The sequence below is a fragment of the Pseudopipra pipra genome, chromosome 2 (assembly GCF_036250125.1).
Source record: "Pseudopipra pipra isolate bDixPip1 chromosome 2, bDixPip1.hap1, whole genome shotgun sequence".
Classification (NCBI taxonomy): Eukaryota; Metazoa; Chordata; class Aves; order Passeriformes; family Pipridae; genus Pseudopipra; species Pseudopipra pipra.
The window spans coordinates 23,414,461-23,441,179 of NC_087550.1; the positions used below are offsets into that span (position 1 = coordinate 23,414,461).

General features: G+C 38.4%; 1 protein-coding gene across 22 annotated transcripts in view; it reads right to left on the reverse strand.

Annotated features, from left to right (window-relative positions):
- The window catches only part of ZBTB20 (zinc finger and BTB domain containing 20), a 530,641-nt gene that overhangs the window by 493,951 nt on the left and 9,971 nt on the right, over nt 1-26,719 (reverse strand). For 2 of the 22 annotated variants that reach the window (XR_010428057.1, XR_010428055.1), the window contains exon 1: nt 8,161-8,501. The exons of 2 other annotated variants lie outside the window; for them this stretch is intronic. The gene's annotated coding sequence lies outside the window, so the exon portion shown is untranslated. Of the gene's footprint in view, nt 1-8,160; nt 10,835-20,359; nt 20,587-26,719 lie in introns of those variants that run through there. 18 more of the 22 variants (XR_010428076.1, XR_010428064.1, XR_010428059.1 and 15 more) reach the window with 18 other exon arrangements.

The window sequence follows — 26,719 nt, forward strand, 5'->3', positions numbered from 1 at the left end:
GAGAAATAAAGTGACTTGTTGAAAGTAACACAGAAAACTAGAAACAAAGCGAATCCTGCTTCCCCTGGTTATCCTTACCAGTACCTTGGATACAGTAAAGACTGCACTGCAATTTGATTACAGCCTCTAATACTGCACCATGACTTTGTGCTGACAAAAATATTTAAGATCGCTGTACACAGGTTGAAAAAAGAATTGTCTACAAAAGTATTAAGAAAGAGTTGGAATGAGATCCATTCCCATCTAAAATGCGACTTGGAAATTGGAAGAAAAAAAAATTTAATTCCAGAACCAGAAATGTCCAGCACCAGGGAAAAATAACTGAGTGTTCTGTTGTCCAGCACAAAGTTCTGCATAGCCGACTGTACAGTAAAAGCACAACTGGCTTTTAATCTCATTCAGGAGCAGCTGCTTTCACAGCAGTGAAATCTTTCAGGACAAGCCTGACTGACTTAGTGGATAAATTATTTGAAGTTGGTATAGCACAGAAGCAACCAGCTCATTTAGGAAATGTCGCCATCTTAAAAACACTTACTCTATCCAATTGGAGCAAGCTTTGAAGGTTTCAAAACTTGGCCGTCGTTTGGATAGGAAAATAAAAGCAGCATTTTTATGAAATGCTGGAAATTACAAAACACGGCTTGGACTTCAAACAGTTCACCCGTGAGCCAGGACAGGCTGGGCCTTCGCCGGGAACTCATGTCGCTTCTCATCACTTGTATTAGTTTAGCACCAGCAAAAGGTGCCAGATTGGTAGCCCCAGGCGCTGTATTCTCTATTTATCCCCAAAGCAGGTACAGCAGGATGGCAAGCTATCACAGAGATGCCAGCCACTGCGACATTTCCTCATGTCCAGGGACCTGGTGAGAGGAGGGTGATGAGGCCTCCGTGCTATCTCTGCTGTGACTGCCCACATGGGGGCCAGTACCCCGCGCTGTTTCAGGAGGATGGGCTCCTAAACTGCAGGGCCTATGAAGGGGAAATAATGTAGCATCAGTCTACAAGTATCCTCCGAGACCCTGAGAAAGAAGAACCAGGGATTATTTTCTTTGCATTATATTCCAGCCGTCTCAAAATGAATGAATACTAGAAAGAGCAATGAGGCCAGAGAGAGTCAACGTACTGAGTACAAATGAGATTTATACGTGGCTTGAGTCACTCCAGACAATTAGCTACCCACCAGGCTGTTTAGTTTATTGTCCCTACTGGATAAAGATTTAATAAGCAGTCACCTAGATGGGAAACATGAGACTTGCAGAAAGGAAACTTTTCACTACTCTACATGGAAAACTTGAGCCCAGTCCTGCAACAGCCTGCACAGCTGATTCCCACTGATGTGTCAACGGCTGGAAGATGGGGCTCTTTATCAAGACAGTCCACATAGGTGGAAAATACAGGAAACACAGGACAATTTTTTATTATATTATCACTATGTCAGAAATCTTCCATACATTGCAAATATTCTATGGAAATTAATACAGCTTTCTTCAGTTTTTTTCTCTCCAATACTCAATCTTATCCAGGACTTAGACCTTTTTTCATAGTATGAAAGTGCAAATTCTGGATTTTATTAACTTATCTACTGGGGAAATATGCTGTGTAGGGAATATATTAAACAGTTCAGTCTATGTTTGGAAAAGAAATACAGATTCATCACAACGAGGAAGGATGTTCAAGAGTATCCTGAAAAAACAGCCGGTATTCAAGCCAAAGGACAGGATGAAGTGGGCACAACAGTATAAAGCTGACAAGCAGATTTAACTGACAGTGACAGAAAGAATTGGAAGCTGCCAAACTCTAAGCTACATCAGGGTTTCTTCAGATACTACATGCACCAAAATTGAAACTAAAAGCATCAATGAGGATATCAGATAAAACTCCTTAAGATGGGAAAAATCCTAGAAGCAGCCACAGCAAAATGAAAAATACAAACTTTGGGAAATGATAGAAAAAGGAACGCTTATCAAGTATAAGTAAGACTGGAAACAAAAAAGGCTGAATTACAGGATTGAACATTTCAGGACCTCTCAGCAGTCATGTCTGGTATACAAATCTTTAACACACTTCATCAGAAGACTTCTTTTGCTGATAATGCTGCTAGTTGCAAGAGAGCTCAAAGCCATTCATTTAGGCACAATTTTTGTCAGGCAGTGTCCCAGAGGGTGTGGCCCAATCTTCTGGGAATAGCATTTGTTAGTTTTAGAGAACCAGCAGAGGGAGCACATCAGCAATTAAACATGGTTTTCTTGTGTTTGTGCCTAAACAATGAGATTTTTTTTGTTGTTGTTTTTTGTTGTTGTTTTGTTTTTATTCTCAGCATTCCTCTTTCACTAATGCCTGTGACTCACTTAGCTATCAAATTGTTAGGAGTTTAGGAGCCAAAGCCATGGAGAATAACAGGCTCCACATCTACCCCACATAAAAAAACAATGCTTTTACCTACTTGTCTTTCTTCACTCTCTCCCCATGTCAACCTCCATCTTACCAGTTCCTGACATTCTGCCCATGAAATCTTGTGTTGCCACACGATGATTGCTCTCAAATTCCTGCACTGTGACCACTAACTTTCTAGTCAGAAAGAAAGGCATATGGATCTCTAGGGAGGAAAGAGAAATCAATAATTAACTTTCAGTCAGCTGAAAGGACAACTCTGAAGTCCATAAGGCAACTTTCCCAGTCCTACTTCTTGTATCTGCAAGGGATTGATCACACAGCTATTGATGATTTCAGAAGCAAAATATTAGAAAGCTCTTCTTTTAGTTGAGAAGAAAAAAAAGGAAAAAAAATCAGTAACTCCCGTGCTGTATTTACCTCAGAATCAAAAGACACACTACACTTGTCTGCATTTTTAGTTCTACCACAATCCCAAGATAAATTCACTAGGGAAGTATAACAGTAAGAGGTCATCTACAGGTGACAGGAGAATGGCACCAAGTCTGTCCTGCAAAGGATTTCCCACCAGGTGCTCTGCAGAGGGTTGGAAGCATTGCCTATTCAGGTTTCCTTTCTTCTTTGCTGTAGTTACCAACTGGTTTAAATACAGACTTTTATAACCACTAGTTTGATAGTAGCTCAAACCTTCTGGAAGACTCTACGGGTTTTGGTTCATCCCTTCTACTGTCATTTATACTTGTGCAAATCGGCCATAAAATGTTACCTAGCGATCTGTGTCCACCCATTTCAGAAAATCACAAGGAAAGATTTATGACATGAGGTATTGAAGAATGAAGTCCTAAAGACACTCACAGTGTTTGAATTTGGTAGGACTAGTTTCTCCTAGAATACCTGTCTGCCATAAAAGATGTCGAGGTACGGTACCTGATAACAACAAGTACAGCACAGACTGCAAATCTGCCCTCCATGGGGCTGGCAGGGCAAGTTATCGCTGATGGGATGAGACCATTCTTGGCATGAAAGGATTTCAGCCTTTGTTCTGGCATAGTCCATGGCCTTTCTTCCCGTAGTGCCACCTAGTGCCAAGGCAGTCAGCAGCTCACTTTTCTGCGAGGCGAACACCTGCCCCACCGCAAACAGGCTGGGACTCTCCACACTCATTTCACCAAGGCCAAAACCTAGCTGTCAGAGAAACAGCATTTTTCTCTTTAAAGACAGCTTTGTCCCATTAGCTTGATTTCCCACTCCTGTATTTTAACTACTTCAAGATACAGAGCCTTCACTGCACGTGGTAAAAGCTGAACTTCTTCCTTCTTCCAAACCTCTGGGATGTGTAGCAACCTGCGCCGTGGCACCGGCAGCCCTGGCTGCCCCAGCAGCTATGGAAGATGGAGGTGGCGCATGTCCCTGTGCTTCTGGTGCCCATTTTACAAGACTTGTCTGCAAACAGAACTCCCGCCAGCGCCGGGCAGTCAAAATGCCGTCATAGTACTCGCTGGCACTGAAGGATTAAGTGCAAAAATGTAAGAAAACATAAAAGACATAAGCACCAATCATTTTGAAGTGCCAGTTTCCTATTAGAACAGAATGGGATCAGTGCAGTTAGGACTAAATATTAACTTTTATGATAAATTATAACCAAGAATATAGACAACACTATCAAAGCAAAAACCACCTGGACAAAAGCCTTTACCTTTATTCACTCCTCACTGAAAGTTTAATACATCTGTGAAAACCTCCGCAAGTTAAAGCTGTACAGATATTACAAAAATATCTCAAAATTTGGTATATGGTCAAACACTTCTCTTCACCAAGAGAAACCTGGATTACTTGCATAAATAGCTTATTAAAATCCAAGTTATTTTTCACTGTCGATACTGTTTGTTTACTTCCTTAATTTTCTTGGGCCAAACTAACAAGAACAGTGAAGCCCGTTTCACTTTGATTTGCCATCATTTTCCCTCTGCAGCACAGTGTGAATGTCAGACCCTACAGAAGGAACAAGTTATGCTTTAAAAAGTAACTATTTCCAGTGCATTGTTTCATTAAAAAACCCAAACAAACAAACAAAATTTATAAAGTATTTGGATTTTCTAAAAGTTTTGCAAAAAAAAAAAAAATATCTAAGCAACTTGAAGTTAAATTTCAGTCTTTAAATTTCTATTAACATTTATGAATCTCTTTCAGTAGAAACTCTTCACCATCGAGAATGCAGTGCAAAAAAGTCCTATAAAAACAGACAGGAGTGAAACCAACTGAAATCTATAAGGCCACAGCATGCCACCAATTTCTAAACAGAACTCCTATTCAAATTATTCTGCTTAAAACCTCCTATGGTCTGCAAAAATGAACAGGGTTTTCTTGAAACGATTTAAATAACAATTTATCTAAGACTGTAATCTCTCTTGTATGGGATTTGTAAGCCATCCCACAGAATTCTCTAGCAGGGGACACTGTTCCCTATTTACATCAAAGTTTTATATAAATAATATTACATTTTTTTTTAATATTCTGCAGCTGTTTTCCCTTATGAATAAGCTGGGCCTATGAAGAAAATGCAAAAATAGGAAAACTGTGAGTAATATTTATAATAATGATATAGTCAACGCAGGAAATTGCTACAACTGTCTTTATCAAAATAAACAAGATTGATATTTTTTCCTGCTTTAAGAGAAAAGAAAAATCTTCTACTATTAAAAATAATTTGACTTGGTATTTGTTTGGTATTTGGATTTAACTGTCTTATATCCCATTTTTGGTCCTATTAAAAAAGAAAAAAAACCACCACAAAAACATACACACAAAAACCCCAACAGCACTGCTTTTCGTCTCACAGGAGTGAAAGAGGCATATACACACGCCAGTCAGCCCAAAATTACTCTAGCTACAGGGCATGGCAAAGCATGAAATAACTGCTCCAGAGCACTTCCTCATGTGGGTGTGTTAGATAACTGTCTGCTCCAACACTAAAATAAAGCACAGTGTGACCCAATCAACACCGCGGGCTCTGCCCCGCACAGCTGCCCGGGCTGCGAGCAGGGGAACCCAGGGCACCCCGCGCTGCCCCGCACACGCCAAACTCGGTCCTACGCCCCTGGCCAACAGGTTTGAACATTCCATATGCCGGATTTAAGTTTACTTAGGCATACTTTACCCTTTGCTGCTGTATCCAGATTGCAAACGGACTTTGTGCTGTTGAAAGGGGCTAAGATTTTTTTTTTTTTTTTTTTTTGGCTAGAATATACTTGGGGTTCAAAGAAAATTACAGCCTCCTAGTGAAAAAGGTTTTAATATTAAAACAAGATCTTACTAGGTAATGAAAAATGTTTCTATCACTCTGACTCACTTTCTCTGCTTGAATTCTTCTTGCCGAGAGTTTTCATAAAATCAAGAGATTTCTTGTAGTCGGTTTTCAAGTTTTTCAAAAATGTTAAGATGAGTCTGGGCTTCTGCTAAATGTACGTGCAAGAATCCTCAGAACAGGTCCATGTGCTTTCCTACAAAAAACCCCTGGGCGGTTGAGGAACGTACACCTGCACTGGTTCAGGAGAAAATGACAGGTGCCTGAAAACCCACCACCCATCCCATGAGGAGGATGGCTGCTAACACTCCTGCTGCCTCACTGGAGGCTGATCACCATCTAGAGGGATCAGCAACTCCACCTTTAAGACCCCTACATTTTTGGCATAACTTCAACATCCCCTCTACAACCAATGCGAGTTTCAAAGCTTAAGGTTCAAACTTTAGAGAGGGGAGGAAATACCTTGCTGCAGTTAGCAGATCATTTGAAGCAATAAACACATTTAAAGTCTATCAACAAAATATTAATTTGGAAGCTTGAATAAAAAGAAGGAGAAAAAAAAATAGTAAATAATGAATGTCATTCCCCAGCTAAGAGATGAGCCACCAATTCTTGGCACACTGATATATAAAACCTTGAAAAGTTTCGCTTATGTTCTGGAAATAAAGCTGCTAATAAAATGGAGCAAGTAGTTTCTGTAGTTGTAGTGCCAGTGAATAGATCTGCTGCTTTGGATTTCAATTAACTTAGTTTGTTCAGCGAGGAGGCACTTCTGTTGAAACTGGGGACTGGTAAGTTAAAGGACAGCTAAAAAACCCCCAAACAACAGCAAAAAAACCTGTTGGCAGCAAAAGTTCTTTCTGGCCGCAAAATAATGGATTTTTAAGAAACATTTCAAAGGATTTGAAGGTTTTGGAGAATCTCCTAGGCAGTCTCAGGTGGGTTAGGAATATTGCATTATAGACTTCTTTGTGCTAAAAGGAAGGCCTAATGCATGTTTTTAAGAAGTCTGCCTCTTCCTATTAAATAAATAATTTTCTATTAAAAAAGGTGACTGTTACTGTTGAGAGATCTCCACCGATCAGCGTCCATTTTATATAATTACTTACGATTCTCCAGAACATTTTATGTAACTCACTTCCACTATCCCTTCTTTCTTTCTTTTTTTTTTTTTTGTTACCAGCAGAGTAGCAGTTTTACTCTCCAACAGAAATGACAAGAGCTCAGATAAAAAGACCATTTCAAATTGATCAGTTTAAGCAGTCTTTAGAACCCATGGGCTCCAAAAACTCGACAGTGCTAAATGGGCTATGAAATGCATCACAAATCCCTCCCCAGAAAAAAAAGAAAGAAGAAAAAGAAGAAAAAAATTAATTCAGAGAAAAGCTTCAGTGTTTGAAATTACAAATAAGCAGCATATTTGTGGAATGAAAAAATGGTAAATAAATAGTTACTATTTCTGGACAAAATGGCTCGATAGATTTCATAATTTGCCACCACTGTAAAAAAATATCTATTCCCTCCCCCCCCCTTCCCCGTCAGTACACACGGAAACACAAGCATAACCATGCATAAAGTGGGAGGGTGGGGGGCAGCCAAGGATACAAACTCCCTCTTAGAAAGTTTGAATTCTTATTAACCCAGTGATGCCTCCATAATGTTACATTAGATCAGCAACATAAAAGTTAGAATATACGTCTCCTTTCTTCCTAGTAAAGGAAACTGGAAAAACACTAATAATGAAAAATAGATGTTAAAAATATCCAGGAGGAAAAAGTACATGTACAATAACCAAAATTAACCCCCTCCGCCCCCACACCAAAACAGATAAACAGCAAAATCTCTGAATAAAAATCCTGTCAGGAGGAGTGGAACCTGCTTTCTCTTTTTTTTGCTTTTATTTACAGTATGCCAAGCATGGACTTTAAACTTACAGTGTGCATATATATAGAAAACAAAGAACGAGAGTCACCGTTAACCCCGGTCACCGGCATTACAGTTAAAAGTCATTGGCAAATACTAATAAAACCCCATTTAGCAGTAAATAAGGAGAACATGATATATGGACGGACAGATGGAACTGCATAAACAGAAAAGAAAAAGCAGAGAGACCCACAAACATACGGAGAGGGCTGTTTTACAAGAGTGAAAGATATTGATTTACTTGGAACTAGTGTTGGAAAACAAACGTATTTGTTTCCTTCGTGATTAAAAAAAAAAGTAATTAAAGTGAATCATAAGGGGGCACACCCTTAAATAAGTGGGGGGGAGGGGGGGGAAACATTTGTAGAGGGTAAGGCCTTCTATAGATGTTCCGAATTTTAAGCTAGCAAATAGGTCTGGCAAACTTACATCTCTAAATTAAAAATCGAGGGGGGGTAGGGGGGGGAAATAAAGAAGTGCTGGTGGTTTAAGGAGAGTATAAGCTTTATTCTTTCATTTTTTATAAAAGTTGACTGGCCTACCTTGTTCCCCAGTCCTCAGTTTGTCTCCTCATAGTCGCTGTCTCCCTGGAAGTACAGTGTGAGTGGTAATGACTGCCTGCCTCCCTAATGAGTCCATTTTCCTGCTCTTGATGTTGTGTATATACACACACTGCAACCTACCTTACAAACCACAGAGACGGGAAAGGGAGAGCGAGCGAGAGAGAGCGAGCGAGAGCGAGCGAGAGTGCGAGAGACAGGGAGAGCGAGAGAGGGAGAGAGAGAAAGGCGCACACAGACAAAGCCCTCCTACCAGACAGCAGACAACCCTCCTTCCCCTATCTAGCAAAATACAACTCGGCTAATGCAGCAACAGGTTCAATACTGCCAGGCTGAGGCAGCGTAGAAAAGGTATACGGGGCTGAGCAGGATTGCTGGCAAATAAACAGTTTGGTGCCGGCTGGCTCCACCTTTCTTATTTATGTTACAGGATGTTGGAATGCATTGTTTCAGACAGTCCATATGATTATCATAAATACATTTTTTTGTGCATATTAGCATGAAGCGCTGAAACGTCTCAGCCATTCTGCTCCGTAACCTTATAGCTCTAACACATGCAGGGAAGGTGTAAACATATCTCTTTTGACAGGCAGACTACACAAAGCCCACTGATGATTTTAAAGTCATGAGATCTTTCAAGAAAGACGCTCCTGAAGATAGGTTTCCCCAGACAATAGGGGAGCAGGGAAAATTGATCTTGATGAGGAAGAAGTCTTCCTAAGAGCCTGCTCGGTAAACAATTGAAAAGAGAGGGCTATTCTCCCCAGCATTCCCTCCTTTCAAAAATATATATTGGGAAGCTTCTACCCCTACAGCTATAATAATGTGCTGTGCTTATGTCTGAACAGGTGCAATGCATATAGTACATGGTGTTACAAGGACAGAAATAAATCTCTCAAGTAAAAAAACATTTTCCCAGTTGCAAACAGGCCAAGGTTATTTAAAATACAGGTCTAATTTGAAGAACGTTCTCCCCACTCCCTATATATTTTTGCTGGGGGGGGGGGGGACACGGGCGGGTAGAGGGAAGGTGTGAAGGGGAAGCAAAGATGGGAAAATCAATACATGCAACCAGTTACTAGATTTTTATTTTTACAATATTCTGTCACATCTGAAGAAGATATAGACTGCTTCTAAAATAATTTTCACTCAGCCCTGCCTCTTATCACACGTAAACCTATGCTGTCACAAAAATTCTGTTGATTTTAATGACAATTACAGGCACGTGAAAGTAGCGAGAGAAGGAAAACAACATTTTTGCACCAACATTTCATCCTTTGCAAAGGTTCTCCAAGAACTTTAGCTACGGGGTATTTTTTAGATGGAGAAACTGAGTCCAAGGGAAAAAAAAAAACACATTAAGTGATATTCCCAAGGTTATGCTGTAAATCAGTGGAAAAAAAGATGAGGACCCAAATCTACTGGAGCAAAACAGAATTAGCCTGTAGTAATTCATACCCACCTAAAAGTTAAGTGTCCTGTCTAAGCCAGTTGTGTAGGCTCCCTCTATTGTCAGTGGAGAGTCAGTCACCTCCCAAAAGTAATTCATCCCAGCTTTTTTCCCTCTTTCCCCACTGAGGAGAGAGCCTACACAACTAGATTAGGCTAGGCAGATAGCTGGTAGTTGGCTAAATTAAGTCAAATGAGTCTCACTTTTGATCTAAAGCTCTATTACAACAACATCCTGCTTCCCAAAATACATTTTTGTTATCACATCTATTATTAGGCAATATATGCCTAAATTGTAGTGATGGAAAAGGGATAGCCTGCTGACTAAGAGAGACAGGTAAACTCCCTAGATTCATGGATTTGTACCCTCAGGCTGGCTTGATATTCATGATTCACAGAGTCTTTATAATATTAACCAGCCTGGTGACTGGTGAATGTGATTAGTTTTGCTCACTGGTAGATGCTACACATTTTCGTATTTCGCTTATAAACATTCTGTTTTCATCCAGATGTACAGTAAATACAGAAGGATTAAGTAATTTATTTCAAAATGTTAATTTTCATTAGTGTTTTCATCAAAAGACAGATTTTCTTACCTTAGGGTAAAATATAAAGAGTAAAAAGCTCTAATAGGTGACTTAGTTCAACTCCTTCTGTAATATTTAGCTACGTACACACCTGGCATATGTAGAGGCTGCTCTACAAGTTACTCCAAATATATACTGCAGGAATATAGTCATATTACATATTTTCTTCTCTGCACTTTATGACCATAATCACCTTATTGAAGGGTATGTCAGGTCAGGAAAGCAGAAGGGGCATTTGTAGACTTTGCTTCTAACTGTGGTAACTTGATCTGGCTGTGTAAGTACCAATTGAGCACTCACTGCCTCAGTTTTTCCATCTGTAAAACAGATTCAACTGTAGTTCCATGAGTAGATGGTACTGTAAATATGTGAAGAGTCTTCCCATCTCAGCCTGGCATCTCTCAGAGTTTTACGATGGCAAGTATTATGGGAAAAATATAAATACTTTATCAAAGGGACCTGTACCAAAGCCAGCTGATGAAAATCACAAGTTTTTATATACTTATAATTCAATTAATGGAATAGCCTCTGAATTTAAAATTTAACAACTAAATCTACACCAAAATAAGGATATCAGATGTGAGAAGCTCTTAGTACTCTGCAGTATTTGACCCCAAGCTAACATGAATTCCTCGGTCCTACCAACCTTACACCTACAACCTTACACATACAAGTCTGAAGAGATATTCAAAATGTACCAAGTTCAGATAAAATACAGACTTCAACCCTTCAAATTTAAGACATTCAGGTTGAAATCTGAGGACTGAGTTGGAAACACTTAAGTTTGAAAAATGTTCAGATTTGCAAATGATCCAGATCCAAAACCTGTAAGTAGAGAGGCACCTAGATCCTTACTTTCTTTAAGTTTCTGGAAATGTCATATATGTATCTGATCAAGGATCACAGGCTGGTATTTTGAGGAGGCCTGAATCTCAGTAAGAACGCTAGAACTGAGCCCAGTTCCATCCTGTTACAACAATGCTTAGAAGCCAGGCTCAAACTGGAACCCAAAGCCACCCCTTCCAAAGTCACATAGGTTTATGTACTTGTAGAACTATAGAACTAAACCAAACACTTTCAAACCTCGAGATTGGATAGCAAATATGAAGTAGATTCCAACTTAGCTAGTTTTGGCCCTCAATCAGAAATTAATCAAATTAGCTATAATCTTTATAAAATCCAAATATATGTCGATGAAAATAACTCAATGAAAATAACCACAAGATGTGATCTGCACAAGTAGTTCCTTGCCTGAAGATCTTTCTTAGATTTAGATCCTAAGCATCAATGGCTCAAAAAAAAATCCCGAATGGTGCAATTTGAATAGAGAATCCTGATTTAATGTTTTACCAACAAAAAGCTGCCCATTTGCTTGATTCAAAATGCTCAGTGAAACCCTGCTTGCCATCATTCCACATTCCTGTAGGCCTACAGTTCTTCCTCCCCATTATGTGAGGAGGTCGATGGATGTGCACTTGGATCATGTAACTGCTGGCAACTTTCAGCTCTGTCACAGGAGAGGACACAGACCTGCCATGTGACAGGGCCTGCATGGCAGTCACATGGCTGGTCTACACTTGGCCATGCAATAGCACAGGCAAGCAAATTCTTGTCATGTGCCCAGGATTGTCTCTCTGCCATGGCAGAGGCACCGAATTTTGGTTATGCCACACATGGGGACACCCCAAAAGAAAGAGGCTGGAACAGAGGGCTCAGAGCTGTCTTAGTAAAAGGCTGCACTATCCATCCTGAATGCAAGAACAGGCAATGCTGGTCTACCCACTAGATGATACTCCTGGTTTTCTTTTTCTGCAAACTTGTCTTCTCAGATCAGTTAGTCTCTAGCGACTGTCATTAGGAAGGCAAAGGAGCCCCAACCCCTCTAGCAAAGCCTTAAAAAGAATGAAAAAAATACTAGCACCGTAAAGAGAGGTGAAAAATTCTGGTGCTTGGTGCAGCAGGGGCACCCACCTACAGTTCTCTCAGGAAGCTGCAAAGCCCTATGAACACATTGATCTTCAGTAGTAAGGGGAGGTAGGGAAAACCAAACTGCCCACCAGAACTGTGAAAGACTTTGCTGCAAATTACAAAATTCTGGATGATGGACTAAAAGGGAAGGAAGGTGCTTTGGTGCCAAATAATTCCATACTGCACCTCTCCTCTCCTTTTTATGTCCGCAGGTGCACCAACATGCTGAGTTTAGGTATATCTTGCTGGCAAACCAAAACTGGAAAAGGAGTCATGGCATCATATAACCATGTTAGAGGGTAAGAGCTATTGCCTTTGAAAAAACACCCAACTAAAACCTAGGCCTCTTGGCAGATATCTAAGGGTTGATTTTCAAATTCTGATGAAATTTAAGTGGGACTGACTTCCTAAACTGGTTGGATAACTTGCCCATCCCTGTGGTGGGCTAACACACTGTTTTTTATGTACTTCACATAGTTGCCTTACGACAGTTCCATTAATACCTTCAGGGAGCTCCATTTTTCCAGAATCCCAGGAACTGTTCTTAGAAACCAGGCTGGTTTAACAGCATACCGCTGTTAAAAATCCCAGGCAAATTTCTGTCACAATTCTGTTTCAGATGGTATAGGCAGGGCCTAGAAACACTCACAGCAACATGTCTGAACTTGATTGCTTCCACTTAGTCCCTTAACCACATATGCAGATCTCCTAGACTCCCCTGGTATATCACACCATCATATTGCCAGCCCAACAGGATTGGTGATTCAGATGTCTCTACTGGTGTCCTGCAGTGTCTCTGCAACTTTGTGCAAATGTAATGAGAAAGATGCCAATTAAAAAAGCACAAGAGTCCTGCAGCGTGGCAGGCTGATTCAAATTAGATACCTGTATGAAGTGATTAAAAATAGGTTTTTTAAACTTGAAGATTACAGGAGGACAGTACATTTGATTTCCATCAGCAGGGGCCAGTAAAAAATGTAGAAGGGCCACACAAAGCTCTTTATCCCTGCAAATTTACTGGTGATGATGTTGAGGATAGAAAGGGAGAAATACAGTGTACTTCTGGTGCCCTTCAATATGCAAAGAATCTCAATTCTTCTCCCATCTCAGCAGCCACTACTTACTGCCAGACCTCCAAATAAGTAATACTTTTCTTTAGCAACTGTGATCCATCATTCTGTAGTTCAGGTGCATATAATCATTAACAAATCAAATCTCACAACTTCCTTTGGCAAAAAAACTACTGTCATTCTCATTTTACAGATAGTAAAAAATAAAAGGAAAGAGTTAATCACTCCATTGAGAATAGGAGTGAGATTGGGATGTCAGCCTTTCCTGATCAGAAGTTCAGGCTATGTTGTCTGTATGGATCAGTCTCTCAGACAGCCCAATTGATTGGCAAGACTGGGACGCACTTACTGAACCAGAACTGGCTTTTCTAATCTTGTTTGTTTTGGTATTTTTGATCTCAGAATGTCCTGAATAATAAGTCAGATGCAAAGCGGATATGTCTCCAACAGTTTCAATAGTTTTGTGTAAATCTGTCTGCAATAGTATGTACCAAGCACCATAAATGCCCACTTTCCTTTATGATGAAACGACCTGCACTTAAGTAAAGGAACACTTTGCACAATGACTGTTCCCTTACAGCCCTTAGGCCACCTTGCACAAAGGCTGCAAAATGGTGTTTCTGTTGCATAATCATCCCATGTCAGATACAACAGTGCTGCATTGCTCTAGTACTGTGGTGGGTAAGTATTACTGCTGCATCAGTAAATTGTGACAGTGAGATCTGGCAACATAATAAATTTTGTCCCAGCAGGGCCAATCCCTTGCTTCTATACTCATCAACACTGGTGTATATCAATCACCACCTACAGGGATGAGAGTCCTCTTCAACTCCAGAAGACCAGTATTGTACCAGCATATCACTTTCCAATTCAAAAACCAAAACCATACAAAAAGTTCTCATACATACATGCACACACACTTGGGATGTTCACGTGTTCAGCTTTCTGTCCTGAGTGTGTAGATTGTGTTGCAATTATTTAACGCTTGAGGTGCAGTTACATGTAGCCTTGGCTATAGGTGTGTTCATCCTCCCCACTTACACAGTGCTGGGATATTACCTTTATTTGCATCAGCAGGCCATTTGTGACCAATTTAGCTGTTGAGCTAACGTGCAAGGCCCTCGTGCAAGCTGCGGAGTTACAATGAAGTTGGATCTTGTTACATAGCCTACTGCATTGTATGGTGCACCCTCTGTTGTATAACTATATGGTTCCCAAAGGTTATCTCTAATTTCATTATAAAGAGTCATGTTGCAGTTCAGTCAACATTTAAGGACTAGAAATTTGATTATTTACTTATGCAAATCCATGCTGAATCCATCCCAAACTGGACTACGAATTGTAAAAAATAGTTTTACCATCTGAAAGGAGCTTTGGTAACAAACGAGTCAAGATGCACATTCATCGCTCTCTTCTACCAGATAACTAGGATGACTATAAGAGATTTCTATTTTTGTCCCTGAAAGTTAGGGAGCGTGCAGAGGATTTGATTGCTGTCATAATGATTGCTGGCTATGACATGAACTGCAGCGAAAATTCTGAAGCTCAAGGTGGCCAATACTTCTACTTTTACCCTCTTTAAACAGTAGGGGGAAAATAGCCAACAAACAAACCAAACTTCTGCAACTCTACTAATTGTTGTAGTAGTTGTAATGCACTAAGTTTATCGTTAATGAAGATCTGATCTAGATGGGAAAAAAAGTGAGACGCATCACTAGCAATATTTTGGAAGCTGTTATTTTACCCTTTGGGTGCAACTGAATATTTTCATAAGCCTATCAGCATGAATCCATTCTACCTGGAAAATATTTATGTCAGCATTTTCAAAGGTGCTACTCCTTCAAGAGGTAATTATCTCCTAGTTTAGAATATCACATCTGAGAGTACTGTGCCCCAAATGAATAGCCACTTCTGGAAAAATAAAAACAAAAATGCAATCTATGTACATCAGATGTACAAAGACAGAAATTTCATACTTTTATTTGATTGACTATACGTGAAGTGGACAAAAAACTCCTCTACAGAAAAGAAACAAACAGTATTGAAACTTCAAACATCCAAAAACTCTTCAGTAGGCTCTAAAAGTTACATGATTATCTTAAAAGCAAGGGATTTTTTTTATCTCTATTATGATCAGAAGTACTTTTTAAGCTTTTTTTATGCAATTACTAAAACTAGAGATTTCTTTACTTATTTTCTTAAAGCTAAGCCTATATGACCAAAAAATAAAAATAAATCTCAGCATTTACAATAATGCTGGAATATTTGAAAGGGGCAACACTAAGCGCCATTATTCATCTCATACTTCACCATGACATCCCTTCAGTGGATGTAGGATTATTTTTCTCAAATATAGTCATTGTGAGAAAGTTCCTCTATGAGATTTTTCTTCGTGTATTCTAGGCAAGGGTGAACCAATGCATTTACCAGGCAGACTGAAGTTGTAAGTTACTTAAAAGGCTGGACTTTTGCTCAGACCTTGTAGGCTTGTGTCTCACTTTGAAGCAGTTCACCCCAAAATTTCACTGTAGGACCCAGTGTCAGTTGGCCTAAATTCCTGCTAAATCCCCACATTTAGTGTTTCTGGATATATGCCCCTAAAATCCCACTGCCAGCTAATAGAAAACATAAAGCACAGGGACTTGGGGGCATTTAGGCCAATTGGCTCTGACCTGTGAGTATAAAAAAGTGCCTGATTCTGTTGTGGAGCAAGATAAATATTATGAGACCATGCAGGAAAAAATAGAAGTGAGTAAAACATCAAGCAAAGGTTTATCATTGATAGCCTCAGAAGCCCACTCCAATAATAAATGTAAGCACTGACCTCTGTATCAAATGCACAGGAAACACTATGAAGGATGTAACCATTTTACTAGCAGTAATGCCACCAAAATTATGTACAGAAGTTTCACTTTCACAAACCTTGAGTATGTGTAGACCACCTCAGGGGGATTATTTTTGTGTCTATGTGGGCAGGATTCATCAGCTTTGAAACATTTAATAAAAGATGTTTCTGAAGAATAAAAAATAAGATACACTAGATGTAATAAAGAAAAGGAATGTCAAGGTCTGTTTTTTTTTTTTTTAAACTTTATATAAGCTAAGTTCCATTAGAAAAACTAGGCAAGACTGGTTCCAATTAGTCTTTTAGTTTTAGCCTAAAGGAGAATATTTTTTATAAGGTGAACACAGTTTGCTCAGCTGTTTTAAAGGACACATTTAGAGTGCATTTCTTTCCTGAAATATTAATTGAAATTCATTTTGTAAGGAAAAGATGAGAGAGTTTATTATTTAAAGCCAAAAAATTAAAAGCAAAAGGTTGTATTAACTGAAAATTAAGCCTCAGGTCTTATTTTACACAAGAACAGAGATAAGAGCCTTTCTTTCAATCAGACCTATCAGAAATTGGAAGATCTAGTGAGGTTAGTGGTGGTGTAAGTCTGATAAAAATGAGCTTCGGTATCCTATAGACAAACAACCCTTTTATTTTGCCTGTATTTGAACAAAAGGGTCTTTCATTACAGAACTAGAACATACAGAACAAGGTGACATAATATTTTCAAAATGATATAATAGAAACAAAGTGTACCAACTTCAGTGTTACTCTTCAGTCAGGTTTTGTAATGAGCCCAAGTCAGATACTCATTTTGTAATGAGCCCAAGCCCTTTATGGTCAAAGGGATGTTTTTCTATGACTTTCTTTGCAATTATTAGCTAGGACTGTATTATTTGGTATTGCTACCAGGATTATCTATGATTATATAATGAAGGATCCCCTTTTTAATATCTGTGCAATTAGATATAATTAAGTTTGTCAGAGGAACGTTAATTTCCTGATTTTTGAGTAAATAAAGAATCAATGTTAACATTGCACTAATCAGTACTAACTAATGTTTAATTTGTTTTGTTTCAAAATCAGAGGTCACATTGTGAAACCGTTTGATAGTATGCAACAAAAGAACTCAACAAAATAAACAGAAGTTGGAATAAAGAGAACTTTATATTAACAGGTATTTTGCTGTCCTACTGTTCCATTTGTTGAGTTGTCCTGAAGCCAACAAAATATTGGTAAGAATCAGGATACAAATATGACTTTAAGTACTCTTAGTTGCAGTCTTGGAATGAATCGACATTTGTTTTTACCACACTGTGATAACATCACAGATGCCTGTATACCTTTAAGCTTTCTGTTTCAGAAACAAAGGTACTACCACAACAGCTAGTGTCTCACTAGCTGCAGTAGACCATTTGTGGGCCAGGCACCAAGCAAGAGATGAAAATCAAGTCTGAGAAAAATCCCATATAAATATCGAGCTATACATCACCCATCCATCCAGCCGAGTAAGTAAATGAGTTTCAACCTGAAATTCCTAGGGATTCCTATAGTAAAGTTGCAACATACCATACAAATTCTCTGGGGATTCTCAGATATGGGTTTATGGAGGCAAACTGTGAGTGAGCTGTTGATGGCTGTCTGGTGCAACACAGCTATTGTCAGTCAAGAGAACTGGGATTGGCTGTTCAGGCGCCACATCCAGCTCATGCAAGCATCTAGTGCCCACAGTTTAAAAAAAGGTACAAAACAGGTTTATAATGAAGAGAATTTATGGGGCATTACTCTCCCAAACTGCTGTTTCTATAAACAATACTCTGGGCTCAAGGTATCAAGATGTGACAATGCTGAAGGTCTCCATAACAGGATTCTCTCCTTTATTTTTCCTGTCTTATTTCTTGGAAAAAAAAAAAAACAACAACAAAAAAACAACAAAACCAAAAACAGTAAAGCAGTAAATAGGTTCTACATTTAAATGAATGTCAATAGTCTTAGGAGTCAACACTGCATCAGACATCCAAGACTTCTTGTATTAGGAGACCGACTGGAAATAAACAAGTGTCAGTTCACATCTGATGCAATCTTTAATTAGAACTTCACAGTCAAGTAGGCTACAAGCTTTTCACATCCTAAATTAAAGCTGTACTTTTGGAGCACAAGAAGTCAACCACCAGGGAACAAAAGCACCAGTTTACCATACTGCTAAAAGTCAACTCGGTCACACCCCTGTTTCAAAATATGAAGATAATTGATAAAGTACATCATTTTCTGGAGCAGACACAACATAGCAGTTTCTGTGAATTTTTGATGTTAGGTACTTAATGATGTGCAAGTTCTTTGGGATAACTACAGGCTACTCCTGTGAGAAAAGTTATGTGCAAGACAAATAAAACCCAAAAATTGATTTACAGGTGCTACCCACGTGCATGCAGCACTATCCACAGGTCTCAAAGCTTAAGATTATCCATCCCTATCTACAACAAGAGTTCACTTTCAGACAAATGAGAATACTTGCTTCACAATAGCTCAAAGGTGTTCAAATCCCTGCAAGATACTAACACTTTATTCCATTCATTTTAATGGAAAATAGATGTCCAAATTCCCAAAGACAGCCCTTTTACCACTGGGTCCAAAGAAACAGATTACTTGAAAATATCTTTTTATCACAAGAGAAGACAGGAAAAAAAATTCCAATTAAAATTGATGGAATTGATCAAAGAATGAAAGCCATCAAGGAACAAGACGGGCAAAGTGGGGAATAAAATAAGGGAAAAGTGCATAAAGTTATCTCATTCTCCTCAAGGATTATAAAAAACTTCCTACTAGAGTAAAAGAAGATATTTCCAGTTTGTTTTCTAACAGCTGAAAAGAATGTAAATTAAAGACTAGGAACCATATTGAAAACTGTGGCAAAGGCAGACCATAAAGCTGGAAGTCAAACCTTGTACCTTGAATTACTCCATTGTCACAATTAAATGGCCAGAAAGCACTTCAGTGTTTTAGGAGCAGCCATAAGCACCTCTAACATCACAGATTTGCCTTTGAACTGAAGTTTCTTCTGCTAAACACAAATTCCTGGTTAATACTGCTTGGGCTAAAAAAGAATTTCCTATAGCTGCAGCCTTTAGGCTTATCATAGAAGTCTGTATACATCTGGGAAGATCTGTGAATTGTGGCATGTAATTAAAAAACAGTATAGTAAAAAACCACAGTTGCTTTGCAACCCTGCTCCTCTTAGCACACCTCCATACTCCAACTCCTTCCTGTTAACTTAGTCTTTCAGTCCTTGGTTGTCTCATGTGCACTAAAGACTAGATCAGCTAGTCTATTAAACTAATAAACTAATAGCTAGGTTTTCCTTTAACAGAACTAAATCTAAGATTGCACAGAGAAGGGAATCATAAAACCATAGAATGGTTTGAGTTGGAAGGGACCTTAAAGATCATCTAGTTCCAACCACCTGCCATGGGCAGGGACACCTTCCACTAGACCCAGTTGTTCAAAGCCTCACCCAACCTGGCCTTGAACACTCCTGGGACACAGATGTATACTACTTTGCAGCCATGACAGAGATTAAAAAAAAAAAAAAACCAAAAAAACCCCCCCAAACCAAGTAAAAAACAAGCCAACAAACAAATAAAACAGAGGGAAAAAAGGCAATAACCTATAAAGGACCACTAAATATGACAAATATGAACAAAAGCAGCACAAATTGTATGATACTGGTAAATTAGCATATTTTTCTCTTTTCAGCAACTGAAAGCATTTGAGGAACACTGGCTTTTAGAGAGATGCTCCCATGCCCTCCCATTTAAACACCAAACCAAAACTCACACAGATGTGATTGATGGGATAGAGACCTGACAGACAAAGCTAGGGATAGTTTCAAAAGCAGAAACACATTTGACCCAAGATGTCAGCCCCTCACAATAGACCCAGAGAAGATGTTATTACATTTTGCTGCGGGGGTTGCTTATATCTAGTTTGGCCAAGAGTCCATGAGACATGATACCTGTATTACAATGTCAGATACAGGAACAATCCAGTGGTATTTTTCTATTAGTCCTGACTCTTCAGGATCTGACACTTAGAAATGTTTACGTGAAAATAACAAAGAATAGGAACAGGTGATGCTTGAAAAATTAGGCTCAAATTTCTATTGGTAAATATGAAATTAAAACATTCTAAAACTCAACAGGAAAGTGACAAGAGTACAATGATTTCTGTCCCTCATAAAAGACAGCAAAAATGTACACTTTAGCCTTTCTACTTACATGGAGAATAAGCAATGCTTTCAGGGCCTGATGAGAGAGGTGCTGCTAGTTGATGGAATCATTTTTCATCTGATGCTAAAAAGAAAGTAATAAATGAAACGAGTTTTGAACATGAGCTTACAATACTTTTAGTATCTAAAACCTGCTATTAAGTAGTCTGAGTATTCTATAACAAGGGTCTAACAAAAGCTAGTGTTCTCACTTAGGTTTTCCATCCTAACTGTTAAATCCAGGCTGCAGGCTTCTTGCTCTACTGTTAATATTAAAGATATCAGTGTTAAAGACTGGAGCGTAATGGCTAACACACGTAAAAATATTCATTTATGTGACTTCAAGAGAAGTTGAAGAATGCAACAAGTGTATGCATGTACCAAAGGAATACAAACCCCAAGATAATTCTTTAACAGTATAGTGTAGGCATTATCAAAAATTGTTCAAGAATAAGTTGGGATGAATTCATATCCATCTCAAAAAGTGTAGACAATTCATTTTTGCAGACACTTCAAGATGAGATTTCTTTTAAGTGAAACTACTGAAGCAGGACTCTGATGAGTTTGATGATTCTGAAAGTGAGAAGTTTTAATGCTATCATTATCATTATTAAATGTAGCTGTAATGATGATTTAAATGTGTTCTAAACCTCCTAGATGCTCTTCAACATTAGACACCTTTGTGTCTTGAAGACCCAGAAATACGCTTACTAGTTGATTATGCTGTATAGAAAAGCTCTGCTTAACAAGACAGATGCAACCTTATTTTTTCTTAATGATATTGCCTTCAGTAGAATACAAAAGAAGCAATTGATAGCAATGATTGAAACATTTCTTTAAGAGACTTGTAAATTCAGCTGTCCACTACAAGAATCTCCAAGAGCAGAAACAGGGAGATAGTAAAAGAAAAAGTAACAGCTTTGAACAGTGACATTAGTGTACGTTTGCTGTCTGAACATGACAAATTATCTCCTAATGGCCACAAGCTTATGGACAATGAAATGTATGTCCTTGTTTGCTATTATTAATTCTGTACCAAAATGAAAATCACAAATCTTGGTGTGGTGTTACCGAAGACACCATCCAACAACCAAGAGTGATACATGAGAAAGGTGTCTTTGCTCTTAGGTTAGACAACAAAAACAAAAATCAAAACAGGAATGTTTAAAACTATTTCTTCTGCTTCTGATACACAGCTGCTCGGTGCTGTATTGCAGCCACACTGAGTGAAAAACTAACAGCCAGACTTTTCCAAAACTGTACCATAGAGCCTAAAGACAAAAATCACTCTGCTATCACCAGCAGGCTGCCTAAATCAAGTGAAGAAGGTTAACTTGAGTGAAAAAGTGCCTCTGGTTCTCAGAGACACTTGGTGTTCCTCTCAGGAACATGTACCTCTGCGTTTGCATCAACAAGTGTCTTGAAATTTGCACTGAGAACAAGAAGGACTTTGATCAAAAAATAGCACACATTTTTCTCTGCAAGGAACTTTACAGAGAGGTACTAAATTTACAAAAGCAGCTGAAGGAGGTTTCAGAGGGACTTGACAGATTACAGGCTGATGACACTACCGTTACAGCCTCAGTGGAAATGTGGTTTGATCTAATTAACAACAAAGAACTAGAACCACTGAAGAATAGAATTAAAAAATTATTCAAAGACTCTTGGAAGCTTTCCATTTCATAGCCACCAGGACTGATTTGAAACACAGACGGATGGGATTAAACCCAGGGTAGGACGTCAAGGTTGGGACAGGTACTGAACATATTCTAGATATCTCAAATCTTCTAAGATTAAAAACTGAAGATCTATATTTTACCCTAAATATGCAATTAAAAATGGATTTGATTGAATACAATTAATTTAATCATGCAGGTGGAAAATACAGATGTTAAATTAGGGCAGACAAGATGGCTGAACTTAGAAATGATGGATTTTAGAACAGATGCATTGCTGTCCAGCCAACTCAGCATCACTTTTTACACATTTTTAGTTTATTCATATCACTTGCATTGAAACTGTGTAACAGCATAGGTGCTAAAATCAAAGAATCTGGTGAAGTGCACCAATATGCAGAGTTAGATATAAAGCCTCATAGACCTAAATTTTTCACAGGCTACAGAGACCATGACGATGTTCTTGTTTTTTAATTACGCTTTGCATTTTAGGTAACTTGTGTTCAAGGGATAAATATGCTTATAAAATACTTCATGTCATTTGCATGCACTGTTTCAGTGGATAAAATGCTATGTTTGTGTTTTCTCCAAGAGGCTTTTGCAGAAAAAAAAACAAACAAAAAAAGTCATGCTGCAGAGAAAATTCAACTTTGATATGTTGGCTGCTGTTTCCACATACAAATTTTCTCTCCACACCCAATAGAGAACACATACCTCAGCTAAACAATTGTGAGCATCTGTTAGCTATGCCAATATCCTGTGGAAAGTATCAAAAGGCTTTAACTTATTTTTAACTGAGAGAACCACATAACTAAGAAAGTTTTTGCTTCAGAATTTCAAGTCAGATTTGGGATTACTGTATTTCCCTCTTAGGGAAGTTGTATGATTATTAATCTTATAATTAAAAAAGTAGAAGTTAATGAGGAAACATGTTAACGTCAGATGATTTACGTGCCTATTAATAATAAAAGTGTATTGGGAAAAAAAAAAAAGGGGGAAAAGGAAAAACCCATTGTGTAATCCAGTTCTGATGAAATGCCGGACAATTTTGAGACTGATAAAGTGAGTCACTGCCAACTGACTCAGCATGACAACGGGAGTTCATTGTTGCCTTCGGACCGAAGGAAGCAAGCAGACAGTTGGTTCAAACTGGATTTGTTCTTTCACTAAAATGTGCTCTTCCCACCATCTTCTTTTTCTTCTTTCAGGTCTTCCATCAGACCCTCTAGTGTCTCCAGTACATACTGCATTTATTAAGCCCTGCAATATTCAGCTAGTATTGGATACAACACACATCAAGCCCTCAGATGCAGCATGTTACAAAATTAACTTAAAAGGCTGGAATGCAGCTCCATTTTTAAGTCCCAGTGTATTTATATTTCACATATGGTTTTCGCTAGGTTATTCACAGGGGGGACTATAAAGCATCTCAACATGTGAGGTACTCTTGTAAACCTCACTATGTCCTCAGTTGCACTTAGTGTCCTCAGGCATGGGGGATGTTGTACTGCAAGCATTAATATGTATATAAGTGCTGCTTTTTACATCCACATTTCCCCCTCCCTGCTTGTAAGTTTGGTAACAGCGGGATGGCTGAATTCAGCTCAAAAAATGGAATTCCTGTTTGTCTCCAAGGCTTTCCAAACATTACCTTCTGCCAGTCACTGCAACTTCGCCAGGCACCTTCTCAATTTAACAAAACAGAGCTCGTGGGACTCAGGACCCTTCATAGTCTGGGCAACAGAACTAAACAAAATATACTGCCCCCCTCCTTGAAACCTCTAGCTATATGAGAAAGGTTTACTTTAATATTGCAATAAGGTGGATTTACATTGTTAATGTACACAAGAGAAAGGTTCACCTGTTGCATAACATTGTATAAAGGGTACAGAATAATGTTAGAGAATCTAGTTTGTGGCTCTTTACCTTCAATACACTCAAAACTCCATCTCATCATTCATTATTTTCTCCTTCTCTCATTAAAGATGCTTCTCCTGAAGTCTGTCTGAAATGTGAAAGTCACTTTTTGTTTTTTCTTTGTTTTACTAGTCTTATTAGTCTTAGAAGTTTATTGATTTAACTGTAGCTTATGAAAGGCTCCTAGAAATAAAATTAAATTATTTTTGAAAAGAAACAAGCAACAAGAAAGGTCCAAACTTGTTCAAGCAGCTAAAGCATACTCAGCCATTATAATTTTTTTAAATGCATATTTTACCAACAGGAACAATGCCACATCAAAAATTATCATGCCAGGTGAAAGAAACTCCTCAGAACTGAAGGAAAGATTGGTATTCAGCAAATGGGTTATATTCAACTTGAATACAGACAGTTTGGCAGGTGACTTGAACTCAACATCTCTAAATATGAGTTTATCCATCAGTGCAAGAGGCTACTGATGCTTCCCTATTTCAGAAGGGTGTATTAAAAGCTTAATTAATTGTTCATAAAGAACTCAGATTCTCAGATGAGAAGCATCAGAGAACACCAAAGTATTATTAATCTCAGGTGCCAAAAAATTATCCCTGCTCTTGCATGAAACAGGTCTGAATATGGCAGCAATATCCCCAGTTCAGTTTGCAAATGGTGAGAGTTATCCAAGTAAAATAAATGTCTGGTCATCAGAGTAAACAAAGACATCATTTTACGAGTCCAATCTAAATTGTAGAGATAATCAATATGAGAATAGCAGTGCCCACAATGAAACCTGTATTAATTATGAAGAGAGTTTATGAAAGAAATTAATCATTATTATGGAGTTCGCTGTAGGAATTTAATAGCATGAGCCAATTCTACATGACTCTTATGATGCTTGAGGTCAAATATGCTGAGTTTGAAATAAACTTTAATCTACTCTGAACTAACTTTGTATAAAAAAAGAAAGCTTCTCATAAGTTCCACATTACTGCCCAAAATAACAAATCTATTCTACCCCATAAGTGTGTGTGGTCTGATATGCCATCCTGAAAATAGATTCTAATGTCTCTATTCCCTCTCTTCTTTTTGTTTGTTTTGTTCTGAATTTTTTTTGTTTAGATTGGTGCTATAGGAAAATTATATACACTGATTACAAGAGAAAATTAGATATGAGAGACAGGCAATATATTTTTAAGCTTACTTTGGTGGTTTTTTTTTCCTTAAGTAACCACTCTTCCAAAATAAACACAGAAATGTTTATGGAAATAAAGAAACAAATTATAACAATTTTAGGTAGCATACCGCAGTCAAATAAATACCATTTTCTAATAAAACAAACTGGGAGAAAGCCTAATAGAACTTAACCCATAGTAACCAAAACAGCAGCTCAGGGGACTTTCTGTTCCAGAATCAAAGCTGTTCTTGAGAACTTAAGATTCATATTAATTGATCAACTTCAGTATTAATCAATTAGTCCCTTTTGTAAGATTATAAAATCTCTAGGGAGAGGCTATGACTGGGAGCGTTGAAAATGCCCAATGTGGGCTTAATTCCACCTCCAGTCCAGTCCAGTCCTGATTGTTTGCAAAAGGAGAAGAGCAAGACTGATGGTGAGAGCTTCTGAAAGGCCTATCCTTTGTATTTATTTGTTTTTGTGAAGTTCATCTTAAAAACAAATAAAACCAGGAAGACATAAGTAATGAGCCCATCTAATTGCTCTGAGGTCCATGCATGGCAAGAGCTCCATGAATCAGAATTTGATAGAGAATTCTTGGGAGATTTCTTGTTTGGGGTACTTCTGAGCATATGTGTGGGGTGTTTGTGAGGGGAAGGAGGGCAAATCCCTGGGATGCTGCCAGGATGAAGGGGTTGGCTACCCCTACAAGTGCACAGAGAGAGGCAGCAGAAGTAGTATCTTCTTGCTTTTGCAAAATGCAGGATTAGCCATTTTGGAGACTCCTAATAATGTATGCAAAGCTTACAATGTGGTCAATAACAATTAGGTGTGCAAGAGGAAGAACAAACCCTTAAAATTTTACAAGAACAAACGGTCTTCAATTAAAAGAGTCAAAAAGAGCTCAGAGTGAATACTTCTGTTTCCTTTGTTGATGCTGTAGGATTTCTTTGTAGCTGTACAGTTCTGCTTGCTAAAATCCTCTTGGCAACTACAGACTTCCTTACTTCTGATCTCATCACACACAGATGGCTAAGGCTTGTAAAATATTATTAGGGGACGTGTTGGAGTGGCCTGAACACGGGTCACTCCAGCAGTGTAATCTGACTCTCACAATTTCTCCAGATTTGTATAACCTTGAGTTCTGCCAGTGTTTCCCAAACTGCAAAATGGGAAGGGAGTCTACCTCTTCATGAAGTGATGAGAATGTGTGAGTTAATATACATACAACTCTATATAAAAGGAAAAGTGTTACTGCTATTTGGGGAGAGCAAGATAGGGTCATGTGGACTTCAGTTTTATTCTCTTCTCTGAAACAAACACCGACACAGATATAAATAGCGCCCGTAGAAAAGCAAGGGGTGAACTTCTGCTTGTTTTTTTAACAAGTTGTAGCTTTTGCATGTAACGTCTGTTTAGAAGGGATCTGAATAGTTTAATAATTAAAGCAAAAATCTTTAATTCTAAAAGTATTACATTTACCAGAGTGGATTTTTTTTTTCCAGTGGTGTCATAAATTCACAGTATTTACCCACCAGTTCTGGTTTTCATAACAAGACTGTGGTTTTTATTTTGATCGCTGGTTAATTTATTGCTGCAGCACATC